At 38.1% G+C, this 15,773-nt stretch overlaps 1 protein-coding gene across 1 annotated transcript in view; it reads left to right on the plus strand.

Annotated features, from left to right (window-relative positions):
- The window catches only part of DPYD (dihydropyrimidine dehydrogenase), an 863,407-nt gene that overhangs the window by 842,735 nt on the left and 4,899 nt on the right, over positions 1 to 15,773 (plus strand). The window lies entirely within an intron of this gene.

Here is a 15,773-nt window from a genome sequence, read left to right on the forward strand (position 1 = left end):
CAATTAATATTTGACAAAGCAGGAAAGAATATCCAATGGAAAAAGAGACAGTCTCTTCAACAATTGGTGTGGGGAAAACTGAACAGCAATGTGCAAAAGAATGAAACTGCACACTTTCTTTCACCATACCCAAAAAAATAAATTCAAAATGAATTAGAGACCTAAATGTGAAACCATCAAAATCCTGGAAGAGAACATAGGCAGTAACTTCTTCAACATGGGCCATAGCAGCTTCTTACTAGATATGTTTCCGTAGGCAAGGGAAACAAAAGCAAAAACAAACTATTGGGACGCCTTCAATATATAAAGCTTTTACACAGCAAAGGAAACCATTAATAAAACTAAAAGGCAACCTCTGGAATGGGAGAAGATATTTGGAAATGACATATCTGATAAAGAGTTAGTATCCAAAATCTATAAAGAACTTACCAAACTCAACACCCAAAAAACGAATAACCCAGTTAAAAAAGGGGCAGAAGACATGAATAGACATTTTTCCATAGAAGACCTAAAGATGACCAAAAGACACATGAAAATATGCTCAACATCACTCATCATCAAGGAAATACAAGTCAAAACTACAATGAAGTATCACTTCACACCAGTCAGAATGGCTAAAATTAACAACACAGGAAACAACAGGTGTTGGCAAGGATGTAGAGAAAGGGGGACCTGCTTACACTGTTGGTGGAAATACAAACTGGTGCAGCCACTCAGGAAAACAGTATAGGGGTTCCTCCAAAAGTTAAAAATAGAACTACCCTATAATCCAGCAATTATGCTACTAGGTATTTACCGTGTGTGTGTGTGTGTGTGTGTTTACACATACACACACACACACATAAAAAAGAATGAAGTCTTGACATTTGCAACAACGTGGATGGAGCTAGAGAGTATCCTACTAATTGAAATAAGGCAGTCAGAAAAAGACAAATACCATATAATTTGACTCATATGTGGAATTTAAGAAACAAAACAAATGATTATAGGAGGGAAAAAAGAGAGGCAAACCAAGAAACAGATTTTTAACTATAGAGAACAAACTGATGGTTACCAGAGGGGAGCCGGGCAGGGGGGATGGGTGAAATAGGTGATGGGGAGTAAGGAGAGCACTTGTTTTGACGAGTACCTGGTGGTGTATGGAAGTGTTTAATCACTAAAATTTACACCTGAAACTAATATTGCACTGTTAATTTTACACTGTTAATGTTAAATTTAAATAAAAACTAGAGGAAAAAAAGTAACCTATTGCTGAACCTTTAGGTTGTTTCCAGAATTTCATAGAAATAATGCTATTATAATTATCATTGTATAAAAATCTTTGTGTAGATGTCTTATTGTTTTCTCCAGAGAAATTACAGGTGAAATTTTAGGGCTTTTGATACATATTGCCAACTTGCTCTCTGAGAAGAGTGTGCAAATTTACATTCCACCAAAAAATATAAGAGGGCTCATTTTTTAGACACCCATCAACAATGAATTTATTTTTAATTTTAGCCAACATAATAGTCAAAAAAGTGCTTCATTTTTTCTTTAATTTTGAATGTCTAAGTAGTAGTGAGATCAGCATGTTTTTATATATAAACATATATATATATATATAATATAATATATATTTTATAATATATATATTATTTCTTTTGTGAACTTACTACTCATTTTTGACCAATTTTCTGCAAGAGTAATTATCTTTGTCTTACAGATTTTTTATAAACTTTTTGTATATTGCCATTTGTCTCCTAATTTGTATTATAGTGTTTTTATATATACATACAGCAGCTTTAACTTTATGAAATTATATCTGGCAAAAGCTTATTTTGTGATTTTTCTCTTTATTTGCTCAGTGTAGCTTTTTTTCCCCTTTTTTCTTTTCAAGTTTTTATTCATTTAAGGTGTAGAACTTAGTTATTCATCACTTATGTATAACACCCAGTGCTCATCACAAGTGCCTTCCTTAATACCCATCACCCATTTAATCCATCCCCCACCCACCTCCCTCCATCAACCCTCTGTTCTCTATCGTTAAGAGTCTTTTACAGTTTGCTTCACTGGTTTAGTTTTTCATACCATAAGATCATAAATACTCACCCCATCTAGTTCTTTTATAAATTTAATATTTGCATTTGAATAATTAAAATTTTTGTTGCCTTAAATTATCAACTATGGTTAAAACTTTATTTTTTTCCCAAATAGACAATCATCCCATGATCTCAATATCTGCATTTTAAAGTGGCTCCTTACAGGGGCACATGGGTGGCTCAGTTGGTTGAGCATCTGACTTCAGCTCAGGTCATGATCTCACGGTTTGTGGATTCAAGCCCCGCATTGGGCTCTGTGCTGACAGCTCAGAGCCTGGAGCCTGCTTCGGATTCTGTGTTTCCCTCTCTCTCTGCTCCTCCCCTGCTCACACTCTGTCTCTCTCTCAAGAATAAATAAAGATAAAAAAATTTTTTAAGTGGCCCCTTACATCTCCCAAATTATGACTCAGTGACAAAATGTATCATAAATTGCTTTACGTTCAAGTTTCCTACCTCAAAATTTGCTGATAATGATGTCTATCTCTCTGTTTCCTAATTTCGGTATCATCTCCCTTTATCGTCAATCTAGACTTTTCCTATATATTGACTCAACTATTCTCCATCGCTTTCTCTTTTCTATGCTTCAGACTTGTGCTGCCCACTGTCTCTGGATACCTCCACCTAGACAGTCTACACAAGGAGCACAGGGGCCATCACACTTAAAACTAAACTGATTATCATTCCTTCAAAAATGCTCTTCTTCCTGAGTCCTATGTCTCAATGAACAGCATTGAGAGCCACTCAATTTTTGTAAAAATCAGCCTAGGTTCTATCCTATTAATCATCGCTTTAGTGAATGGGATCATGGGACGCTTATCAATGTCGATCATTTTAATCTCTCATGTCTTCCTCCTTTTCTGTTATTTCCTACTGAAGACACCATAATACCGTTCTTATACATTCTTCACTGGAATTTTGAAATATTTTACTAACTGGTTTCCCACCTTCTTTTGTCATTCTTACCTAATGCACCCCCAGCTATTACGGAGTATTCTTTTAAAAATGCAAATCTGATTTTTTTTTACTCCTTACTTAAGATTCCCACACCTTAAGGTAAACTTAGCATAATCTTCACACCCTTCATATTTTAGCTTGTCTTGGCCTGAGCAGCTTCAGTGGAGTGTTGAAAAGTAGAGCCCAGGAGGTGGTAAATGGAGGAATTAAGAAAGGTTGAGAAAGTACGAACAAGGTGTATGGAATACTCTTCTGAACTTGAGAAAGATCAGAAGAAAAGTGATAAGACGGGAAAATAGGGTAAAGGGAAAGGTTGGTTTGTTTATATGTTAGGATAATCGAGGCTTGCATGAGTTTATATGCTATGAGAGAACAGCTAAGGCTACCAGAAAGGGTGGGGTTATGGAAGCTAGATCTTTGGCAAGAAGGTTGGGGATGGAGTTCAGACAATACATTAAGTTATCTTGCATTAGAGAAAGGACATGTCATGATTTTCTGCCTACTACATGCTATGTGCATTTAATGATACTGAATTTAGGCTTACCAGTATTATTTTAGTATGTAGCCATGTTTTTTTAATTTTTTTTTAATGTTTATTTATTTTTGACAGAGAGAGACAGAGCATGAGCGGGGATGGGGCAGAGAGAAAGAGAGACACAGAATCTGAAGCAGGCTCCAGGCTCTGAGCTGTCAGCACAGAGCCAGATGCAGGGCTCAAACTCACAGACCGCGAGATCATGACCTGAGCGGAAGTCAGATGCTCAACTGACTGAGCCACCCAGGCACCCCTATAGCCATGTTTAAAGTGACCATGTCAAGTCTTAACCTATTCTCTTTCATTGAAATACATAGAAAAGTTCATAAGATTTTAATAGAGTACATTTATGGAAGAAGAGTTTTCTGAATTTCCAAGCATGGAACTATTCTGTCACACTGCCTGGGTTCAAATTGTGGCACTACCATTTCATAGCTGCATGAATTTGCCTCAGTTAGCTAATCTGTGAGACAAGAGAAAATAAGAGTGTGTTTCATGGGGCTATAAATTAGGTAATGTGTGAATTGCTTTTAGCCTGTATCAAATATATCCTAAATAAGTATTACCTACTATTAGTTATTATGTTAGGAATGGACAGGTTGAAGGAGATAATAGATTAAGGTGACTCTCCATTCCCATTTTGTTCAATAAAATTAACTCAAGAATGAAAGTAAGAATACATAAGGCTCTGAGGCCAGTCAAGTTGGAAGTTTGGAAGAAGCCCATATATTTTCCAGGAAATCTTTATTGCACACCTACCATGAGACAAGCAACATGCTAAGAATTGGGCAACCATAGTAGCATACATAAAGCAGACCCAACCTCTGTCCTCATGAAGCATACAAACAGATAGTAAGCAAAGAATCCCACTAATAATATAAAATCATATGTGTGATACAAACTGTAGAAAAAAATACAGAATGTATGGAGTCTTTTTCATAGGAAGACTCCTATTTAGACTGAAGGAGCAGAGGAAGTCTCTCTGAGGAACTGGCAGTTAAAGACCCCTATAAGCTGGGTATGGATTAGAAGGGTAAGGGGAAAAGGATATTTCAGGAGATCCATAATGTGATCCTGAATTTGGTGAATGGCCATGGTTATAGAAACAGAGGAAGAGACAAAAATGATGAAGTCATGTTAATTCTCCTTTTAAAACATAGTGATTCTTGGGGTGCCTAGGTGGCTCAGTAGTTAGTTGTCCAAATCTTAATTACAGCTCAGGTCATAATTTCAGGGTTTGTGAGATCGAGACCTGCATCAGGCTCTGCACTGACAGCATGGAGCTTGGGGTGCTCTCTCCCTCTCTCTCTGCCCCTCCCCACCTCTCTCAAAAATAAATAAATAAACATTTTTTTTAAACTTAAAAAAATTTAGTGCTTCTCATATATTAAAGGATAAGGGCTAGTAAGGAGTTAAGAATAAGTGGACCAAGATGATTAGGGTTTTTTATGGTCCCAGTCACTGAGATAAAGAAAAGATAATGTATCAGAGATTTATTCTTAGTGTTTTAGATTTAATGGGCTTTTTTGATGTGGAATGAAAACTTAGATTTGAGCGTATTGAAAGTAATGAATTCAAGCAAATTAGGGACCTGTGCTGGAAGATACAAAGGAAAAAGAACTGACATATTGACTACCTACTGTGTGCTATACCAAGATAGAAACTTCACCTATATTTTCGTAAATATTACTAAACCTAATACCCTATGAGAGAGAAGTAAGCTCTGGGGAAGCAGAAGAGAACAACTGAGCAGAAAAGAAACGGGAAAATAACCAGAAGCTAATGATGGTATGGAGGCGTGGGAACCAAAGATGAAGTCTTAAGAATGTGGAAGTGTCCACAGGTCTGAAAGCACTGCTCATCTTGGCAACAGGACCTTGTATTGTTTCATTTTATCTTTCACACATAATCACTGAGATTCCAACCTCTGGTTTGCAAAAATTATATATTCACCCATACATTCATTCTGTCCTTCATCCAACAATTATTAATGTACATCATTAATGCCACCATGTACTGGCACTGATGCAATCACTAGAAATTCAGTAGTGAACAAAACAACAGCCCAGCTCTCATGGCTCTTACATTTTACTAAGGAGAAACAGACAAACAAGTGAATGCGTGCTGTGTCAGATGGTCACAGTGCTGTGAAGAAAATATATCAGGATTAAGAGAATAGGAATTGCTGGAGAGGTTGGTCGGGAGAGGCCTGCCTGATTAAATGGCATTTGAGTAAACACTTTAAAGAGTGAAAGGATGAACGACAACATGGATAGATATCTTTGGGGAGTACATCCCATTCGGAAGGAACAGAAAGTGCAAAGACCCTAAAATAGGAAAGTCTTTGGCAGGAAACCATGGAGGCTTTTTAAAAGAAAGAAAGACATGATCTGACGTAATTTTTCAAAGGATCCTTTTAGCTGTGATGTTGATACAAGATCCTAGACGGGCAAGGGCAGAAGCAGGGAGACTGGTTAGAAGGCCATTGTAACAACTCAGGCGAGAGATTGGCAGGAGGGAGAACAAATACGAGATAGTGTCAGAAGGCCTCAACTCCCTTGTTTCAAATGAAATGATGTGTGTGAAAGTATTGTACAAAGCATAGTTCTATTCAAATGTAAGGGGCCATGGTTATTGTTATTTTCTTATGAGTCCCCCACCCCTTTGCCCATTATTTCAGACCCCATCTGGATGGTGTAGCTGTGTGCTTATTCAGTCCTCATTGAAATTAACAGCCACGTTCCCTTTAAGAGCCATCTCTGTGAATGTGAATCAGACATTGCTTCTTGTGTTTTTATTGTTTTATACTACCACACATACCCAGGCACACTGTATACTTGCCTCTGTTGCTTTCATTGCTCTTACATTTTCCCTAAGGTGCTTCTTCTGTTCTTGACATACCATTTTTTCCTTCTTCCCTTTTTCCTGGAGGGACTGGGCTATCTGTTATCATGCTTAATGTTTTCTCTGTCCACCCATCTGTTTATTTTAGCTTGTTTCTTCCCTCCTGTCTGCTGGCCTCTTTATAGATTCCTCTGTTCAATAGTTTAAACTCCATGACACTGCTTTGTTTATCCTCTCAGCTAGCATAGTATATTATTCCCCATCTGCTACAGAAAGAGCCCCAGTGCCCCACAAAGTTAACTAAGCCCCTCTTGTCTGAACAAGTTTTTCAGTCATGCATTCAAGTTTCTAATCTACCCCATCTTCCCTGGTTATGAGTGTGACAATATTATTTCTAAGCAAGCCATGCTCAATAGATCTCATCTTTTGTTCTTTTTTCCTTCAAATGCCTCAGATAAGATTTAATGGTCTGTTGCCTTAGAGGTAGGCGGTTTCAATATCAGTCCATCAGTAAGTATTTATTGAGTATTTGCTATGTGACCAGCAGTGTGCTATGGGCCGAGTTTATATCCAAAGCTGTAAAAAGCACAGTCCAAGGCACAGGAATTTCCCCAATCTCGGTGGAGATGTAGCACTAACATGTATTTGCTATGCACTCATTGCAATCCAGGAATTGTGCTAGAAACTAGGAATACAACATGAATTTATTTTTGGGACAGAGAGAGACAGAGCATGAACGGGGGAGGGGCAGAGAGAGAGGGAGACACAGAATCGGAAACAGGCTCCAGGCTCCGAGCCATCAGCCCAGAGCCTGACGCGGGGCTCGAACTCACGGACCGCGAGATCGTGACCTGGCTGAAGTCGGACGCTCAACCGACTGCGCCACCCAGGCGCCCCAACAACATGAATTTTAAAAAGAAAGACATCTATCCTTATGGAGCTCATAGTCTAACAAGGGAAAAAGACACATGTTAAAAATTATTTACAGTTCAATCAAATATGTACAAAATGCTCTGGGAACACAGAGGAGTGAAAGGGATTAGTTCTGCCTCGGGTAATTGTGGAAAGCTTCACAGAGATGGTGATATTTAACATGGAGTTTAATAAATTAGTGTTAATTAAGCAGAGAATTAATAATAAAAGCTAATATTTATTGAGTACTTATGAGGTTTCAGGCACAGTTCTACATGCTTGAGAATTGACTCATTTAATTCTCACAGTAACCCTATCAGGTTCCCTGTTTTTCCCATTTTACTGATTAAGTAACTGATAAGCAGGTTAAATAACTTGCACAAGGTCAAACAGCTAGGAAGACATCAAAACCAAGATGTGATTCTGAAGTCTGGCTCTAGAACCTGGCCCTTAAACACTGTCTTCTGTGTCTCTCACAAAAGAAAAAAAAAAAAAAAAAAAAGAAGAAGGAAGGCGGTATTTCAAGCAAATCAGTGCGTTTGAAAAGTATAGTATCTATACATGTTGGGAATAAAATACAGCCATGGGACCTTAAATCCAATACACAATCCCTGAATCAACCAGGTAATAGGGTCTGACTGGTAAACCCATTCTTTTTTTCAGTAGGAATTCATAGAAAGGACCAAACTGAGAGGCAATACTGAGTAAAATAATCCAGTTTTCTTGATCAGTCTTAGCATGATATAAAAGGGCAAAGGGATGTACTGATTAAGCTGCTGACAATGTCAGCTAGAGCATCAGTTGGTTATTCCCAGTGTTACACTGTGACTACAGGGTTCTTGAGAACCCAAAGTGTTCGCTAGCAACATGCTATCCAGCTTCTCCTTGCCCCCCTCAGAAGCTAAAAATAGCCTCAAAGGCCCTCAGTCCTATACCAGGGAGTGGTCTGAGGCCCTAAGGTCGACCTGGCTGGCATCCAGTTGATTTCCTTTTTAGCAACCCCACATTTCGACTTCCATTTCATAATGACACAGCATTTACCATATATATACATATATATATATATATATATATATATATATATATATATATATATATATCACCACATTATAGAGCTGCCGATTTTATGAAAGAAACAGAAATGAAAAGATTCTGAAGAAGAGGGTAGTCAGAAATAGTGCTGGAAGATTGAAGGAGAAGAATCGGAGATAAAGTAAGAAAAAGAGCTGGCCTCCTGCAGCAGGTATAAAGGTCTCCTTCTAAAAGGTGAACCAGGACTTTCCGAAGAAGCTCCTGACACGTTCCACAGGTTCACTTGTGCCAGAGAAAGGAAACCAAATAGGAGACAGTTTTGTCTCCTCACCGAGAACCAAAGCGACAGTGTGCACATTTGGCCCAGCTAAATGAGAAACGTGCTTTATTCCCAGGCAGCATATAACAGAGATTTGAGAGTCTGCCAAGACTTATAAAGTCCCCCGAATGCTTCCCACTTCTGTTGATATATATGAGAATGAATTCTCATTCTCCTTATGAAGCCAGGAATGTATCTCTAACGTCTTTGAATTTCTGGGTAGGAAAATGAATGGTTTAGGGGCACTAGCGATGTTTTCATCTCTTCTTCCTGCTGCTTCTAGTAAGAGATGGACTGCATCTCATAAGACTGGCAAGACAGTGTTGGCAGGAGACCAGTCAGCCTGATCGAGTGGTTTATTATTTCAATTGAATTGTGAGAGAAAGGAGAAAAGTACTCAGATAAAACTGTAAGACTGTATTAGATACTACAGAGCATAAAAGAGATGGCGCAGGAAGAGAAATAGTGGAGGACTATCCCCGCAATTGTCAGAAGATACCATAAAAATGCGATGGGGTAACATTAACCTTCTCGGTTGTCTCTATACCAACAAATAGCCGGTGGAAAATTATTGAACTGAACTTTAAGAGAAATGGACCTTATTTGGTAAATATCATCTCTTACATCTTATGGGGATGTTTTGCAATGTGCTTCCTGGGTGGAATATGACTATGGAAAGGTGTATCGTGTTTGGAATAAATAGGTCTAATTGAAGGGCTGGGGGAGGAGCAGTGTATGTCAAAAAGATATACACATGCATTGAAATCCACAAACCTGAAAGTGAAGCATGGAGGAAGCAGCTGCAGGAGAGTGAAATGAAAGGAAAACAGAAATGTTATCCTGGGACTACATCAGAGACCTCATAACCAGATGGTTAATATGGACAGGCAAGATAGAGGAGCGATGTAAGCCTTTACAGACTTCAGATGAAAATCCCACTCCACTAAAGGCAAAACATCTGAAAAATTATTGAATTGCCTTGTTGGAAATTTAATCCCACAGAAGAGAGAGAAGCCATGAGGGGTCTTGCTGCATTGGCTTATTTCTGGCTCCTTATAAAAATCCGTTTGGGGAAAGTGGCAGCTAAAAGAGTCTTGAAGGAAAGTAACCATCCCATATCATCCTAGAGTTCATTAGGCCACAGAGAGGAACTCAGCTTGGACATACATGTATGTCCCACCTTTAGTACATCCCATTTCAGGAAGTTCAGACAAAACAATAGAAAACAATCCCACAGTCGGTGACTCTAACTTGAGGATGGATCAAGAAGAATGAGAAGCTGTCAAATAGAAAGTTGACGACATAATCACTCAGTTTCCCAAAGAGTAAGAAAAGAGTCAAGCATTTAGATAATTCAATAGCGAATGGTCGTATGAGAAAATAAAGATCACATTACCAATGATGATCATAAAACAGTGGCATCAAGGATTAAGGATGTTTCAGAAGTACCAAAGCCTCAAATTATCTGAATTTCAAAAAAAGTATTAGGAAAAAAGAAAATGTATTTGGTCTATTAAAAGTTTTTGAGAAAGGAAAAGAAAATACACCCACTACTTAGAGCAGATGGTATACTGTTAACTTACAATTAGTGAGAAGTGTTCAATTCCTATTATCTTTCTAGCATCCCCATAGAGAATGCTCTTAGAACTGAAAAGGTAGGGAAAATATATTTGAGAGGTGAAGCCCAAGATAGGAAAGGATATAGTAAAAGCACATCACATTAGCTTCATGGAATTTAAACCCAAAATGTCTGGCATGAACTTGCTACTTTAAAGCCTGAGCTACCTACATAAAAAGAATACAGTGATTAGAGTACCCTTCTGTACTAAGCCAACCATGGTTACACCCAAGCCTCACTCATCTGTCTCTCCCACTCACGAGCCCCTCCCACTCCTTCTTTGCCCCATTTCAGTTCCCGGATTCTTGCTTGCTTCTGTCTCATCTCTCGATTACTTTTTTCACTCACCTTCCCCACCAATCTACAACTTTATTTCCAAGCTTATGCTCTGTCTCTGACCTCCCATCTCAGCATATTCATGCTAAGCCCTCAGTTATCAGAGTTCTGCTGAATATAAACTCAAGATTTCCTTTTCTCACTGTACAGACCCCCTCCCTGCTTCCCAGCTCAGAGGGTATCAAAAATAAATTGCATGCTCTATGTTTGAAAGTATCTTTGTATGATATTGCTGTATCACACTGCTGAAAAATAAACGTTGCCTCAGGTTCTTTAGAAAAGGAAAAGGTGGATGTGGTAGGGAAAAGGTAGAAGTAGACGAGAATGCTGGAGGTCTGACTCCAGTGAAAGTCTCCAAAGATCATTAAACTTTCAACTTGAGAGAGTTAGTAAAGAAAGAAGTTATTAAGAATCAGCATAAATTCATTGAGAATGTACCATACCATCTCATTTCCTATTTTGATAGCTTTATTAGGCAAGTAGTGTGAACTTGGAGTAAAAGATAAGAACCTGTGACATTGGTTATGGTACAGATAAGGATAAGATGATTAAACAGCTACACCCAAATAATTTAAATATTGGATCCCTTTCAGACTGAAGTCATAGGATTGTCCACAACACTGTTGTCCTGGTCCTGGCCTTTGAATGGCACTCTTGACAGGTTTGGAGAAAGTATGTTAATCAGATGTGTAGAAGACTTAAAGCTAGGAAAAACAGTTAACAGGCCAGATAACAATCGCAACTTGAAAGTACTTCAATCGCCAATAAAAACTAGGGGGAAACTAACAGATTTATGCCAAGCATAATAAATTGAGTATGATACAGCAAGGATAGGATTGGGGCCTCTAGTTCCTCACCCTTTGGTCTTAAAATTTATATCAAACAGAAATATTGACTGATTTAGGCTTTTTTAAATGTTTATTTATTTATTTATTTTGAGACAGTATGTGAGTAGGAGAGGGGCAGGCAGAGAGAGAGGGTGAGAGGGAATCCCAAGCAGTCTCCGCACTGTCAGTGCGGAGCCCGACTCGGGGAAATCAAGAGTCAAACTCCTAACCAGCTGAGCCACCCAGGCACCCCCAGACTGATCCAGTTTTTAAAAATACTTTTGATTATCCCAAAGAAATAATTAACTGACAAAGACGTGATTCTGGAATTCTATAATCCTTCACAATGTTAATTTTGGGAACACTTAATTTAAATCAAACGTGTCATCTATACTTTAAAGAATTTGGCATCACTTTCTCCGTATGCACATTCACACATAAACATTTCCACTAATCAGGGATGGCTATAGCAGATTGCTTGACCTTTGTATATGCATACCCTGCTTGGAATAATGAATGTAGGTGTGTGTCCAGGGAGGAGTAGAACAGCCATATGTCCTTTACTGATTATATGTGTCTTTCAGTGAACTCCAAATTCCAGATGTGTATTCAAAGATACTCATAAGCTGGCAGTACTAAATGGAAGCTTTGGGTTTTAAACAATGTCCACATTTTCAGGCACATGGTATGGTAATTCATTTTCTTTGCTATTCTTTCCAAAATAATTTATGAGAGTTATCATTGTTCTAACCTCTTCCAGATTAAAAAACTATATACAATGTCTTAAGAACTATGAAGACTACATAACACCATGTGCTGATAAAATTTAGAGGCTCCAAGGACCTTATTTTATTTAGTTTTACATTAAGCATAAGGTTTTAATAAATCACAACAGCAAATCTCCAATGTAGAGAAGAAGGTATATTTACTATACACAGAATGTGAACTTGCCTCTTAAAATAAAATCTTTTAAAATATACATTGTTTCTTTTGAATAAGCCTTCAAGGTTTTGATGACTGTCTAGGGAATTTCCTGTTTAATCATTGTTTGAATATTTTTTTGGTGATTTCAGTCAAGCTGTGATCTGATTCAATGAAACAAAGAAATTTTTGATTTATTTCCTAGATTGAAAAAATTATTTTCTATCACATGTAAATAGCTTTATAGCTGGCGAGTGACTTTATGTACTTACTACCTTAAAACATTATTAGAAAATATTCAACATGTCCAGATACTTTGACTATGATTATTTTGCATTTAAAGAAGTGCTCAGGGGCACCTGGGTGGCTCAGTAGCTTAAGTGTCCAACTTTGGCTCAGGTCATGATCTCACGGTTGGTGGGTTCGAGCCCCACATTGGGCTCTGTGCTAACAGATCAGAGCCTGGAGCCTGCTTCTGATTCTGTGTCTCCCTCTCTCTGTCCCCCTCCTCCACTTGCACTGTGTCTCTCTCACAAAAATAAATAGACATTTAAAAAAATACTTTTTTAAAATAAGTGCTCAAATCTATTTTGATTCTCATGCTAATAAAAATGTTTAGTAAATCAACAAGTATCTATTAACCCATACAACTATGTGCCTAATATTACACTGTATATTTAGCACATAAATAAATGAAAGCTATATTTATTTTAACAGATATTTGAGTACCCATTATGTTTCAGTGATCTGCAGGAGCAAGATATGCCACAGGAGACACAAAGTTGAATTAAAGCCTGCTAAGAGATTGCATATAGGAAGCTAAATATAGAAACTATCTACAACATGAAGTAGAATTTGCTAAATAGAGAAATAGCGGATGAGTCAGCACAGCAGTGCTTATGACCATAGAATTTGAAGTCATGTAGCACTGTTCTGAATCCCTGCTTCATTATTTACTTAATTTTGTACCTTAAATCTGATTCACTGCATCACGTATAAAATGTGTTGAGGTTTAAATGAGACAGTGCTTTAAAATCATGGCATTGGTAGGGGCGCCTGGGTGGCTCAGTCAGTTAAGCGGCCGACTTTGGCTCAGGTCATGATCTCACGGTCCGTGAGTTCGAGCCCCGCGTCGGGCTCTGTGCTGACAGCTCAGAGCCTGGAGCCTGTTTCAGATTCTGTGTCTCCCTCTCTCTGACCCTCCCCCGTTCATGTTCTGTCTCTGTCTCAAAAATAAATAAACGTTAAAAAAAAAAATTTAAAAAAAATCATGGCATTGGTCTGATACACAGAAAGAACTCAAAAGTTGTCTGCTATCATTGGTCCCGTATAATAGATAAAATGCTATAGGTCACTAGGGGAAATATAAAGATGGGGAGGGGAGAAAGAGAGGTCAGGGGGAAAGGAGGAGATGAAGGAAAAAGAGGAAGAGACAAAGAGATTACATCTTCAATTTGGTTGGGAAAGGCAAAAGAAGGATTGAGGAAATCTTCATGAAGTAGTGGCATGTCAGATGTCTTTGGAGGATGGATAGGAGTTTTCAAAATGGAGATGAGAAGGAAGGGTATCCTAGACAGATACCCTCAACATAAAATTAGGTTCCAGAGCAGTCCATTGACAGGTGTGTTCAGTGTAGCTGAAACACGTGGTATTTGGAAGCGATAAATAAGACCAAAAAAGACATTGTTAGAAAGCCTTAAATGCCAGACTTAAATGTGAGACTGTATTTAACATAACAGATTTTTGAGTAAGGTAGTGAGAAATTGAGTCCATGCTGTACAGCCTGGATTAAGATGACAACATTGCATAAGGTGGAATGGCAACGGAAGACTATGAGCATGAGACTCATCACATAGGCTCTTAACTGCATTAGAGGTAACAGGAAACTAATGAGCAATGGTTCCAGATTGTAGCCGACTTGGAAAGAAGATTCAAAAGATATTGCAGATCCAGAACTCACAAGACTTGACCACAGATGAGATGCTGGAGGAAGGAGAAGTTGGAGTAGATCGCACCCTCAAATTTCAAGCCTCCGTGATTGGGAAAATCCTTCCACTGTTGACAAAATGAAGGAAGTCACGGGGCGCCTATATGGCTCAGTTGGTTGAGTGTCCGACTTGGCCCAGGTCATGATCTCACGGTTTGTGAGTTCGAGCGCCACGTCGGGCTCTGTGCTGACAGCTCAGAGCCTGGAGCCTGCTTCAGATTCTGTGTCTCCCTCTCTCTCTGCCCCTCCCCCACTCATGCTCTGCCTCTCTTTCTCTGTCAAAAATAAACATTAAAAAAATTGTTTTTTTTAAATGAAGGAAGTCAGAAGGAAGACCCAGTTTTGCAGTGTTGATGATAAGTTTAGTGAGTGGAGAATCTGTGTTACCAATTTCTAGTAACAATGCCTGTCGTGAAGCTGACAAATGTAGATCTTGAGTTTGTGAGAGTGATTCTGAATAGAGATATTGATTTGGACATCAAGTGCCCACCTACAGACAGACTGCAGTACAGTTGAAATTATATCTTCAACACATTGAAAAGAAAATAGTGAAGAGTCTTGTAAATTTTCTATCATCTTACTCCTGGAGAGATGAACAAATGAAGTACATATTATAATGTAAACCTTGTTTTGGTTTGAAAACTCCAAGTCATGTGCATATTGTCATTTAGAGCTTGAAATGGAGAAAAAAGTAAAATGAGGGTAACCAGGGTCATAAAGAGAAGAACAGAAAATAAAATGCCAAAGAGAATATAGGAAGATTGCTTTAAGAGTCAGACCTCCTTGAATGTGGACCTTGAATTCGAACAAAATATTCTCTTGGTAAAAAGTTAAAGACAAAAGCAGAAAATGTTAACAGCATACTAATTTGACAAACATTGTTACATCCTTCTGTTTTTGTTTTATGAAAGAAAGTATTTCTTATTGTTGATGAAACATCTTCTGTGCTTCACATATTAAGCACACTTCCAATTAATATGAAGAACAAAGCAATGTGTAACCACATGAAAAATCGTCAGCGGTGAATGAAGAAAATCCTAGTTCTTTAAAAGTAAAAGAGCAGCATCTTATTTAGCTATTAGATGCATCTAATTAATTAACATAAATTAGAATTTTTAAATAATGAAATATACTCTTCAAGACATGACAGGTGGGTATGCTATCAAAGCACTTTTCTAAATGAGAATCTGGAATCCAAATGCAGTGATACAAATGCATAGCATTCACATTTTTATTCCCCTCATTCCTACCAATCTAAAGTTTTCTAGTTTAAGTGTGTTACCCTGTTGTGCTTTTTATTACTTCTGCATCCTTCAAAGTTCAAAATTGGAAAAAGGTAAGCTACAACCACTGAAAAGGGTGTCATTTCTTCTGTCCGCAGAAACACTGTTTTAGATCATCTGGTAGAAA

The sequence above is a fragment of the Neofelis nebulosa genome, chromosome 2, assembly GCF_028018385.1.
Source record: "Neofelis nebulosa isolate mNeoNeb1 chromosome 2, mNeoNeb1.pri, whole genome shotgun sequence".
NCBI classification, from domain to species: domain Eukaryota; kingdom Metazoa; phylum Chordata; class Mammalia; order Carnivora; family Felidae; genus Neofelis; species Neofelis nebulosa.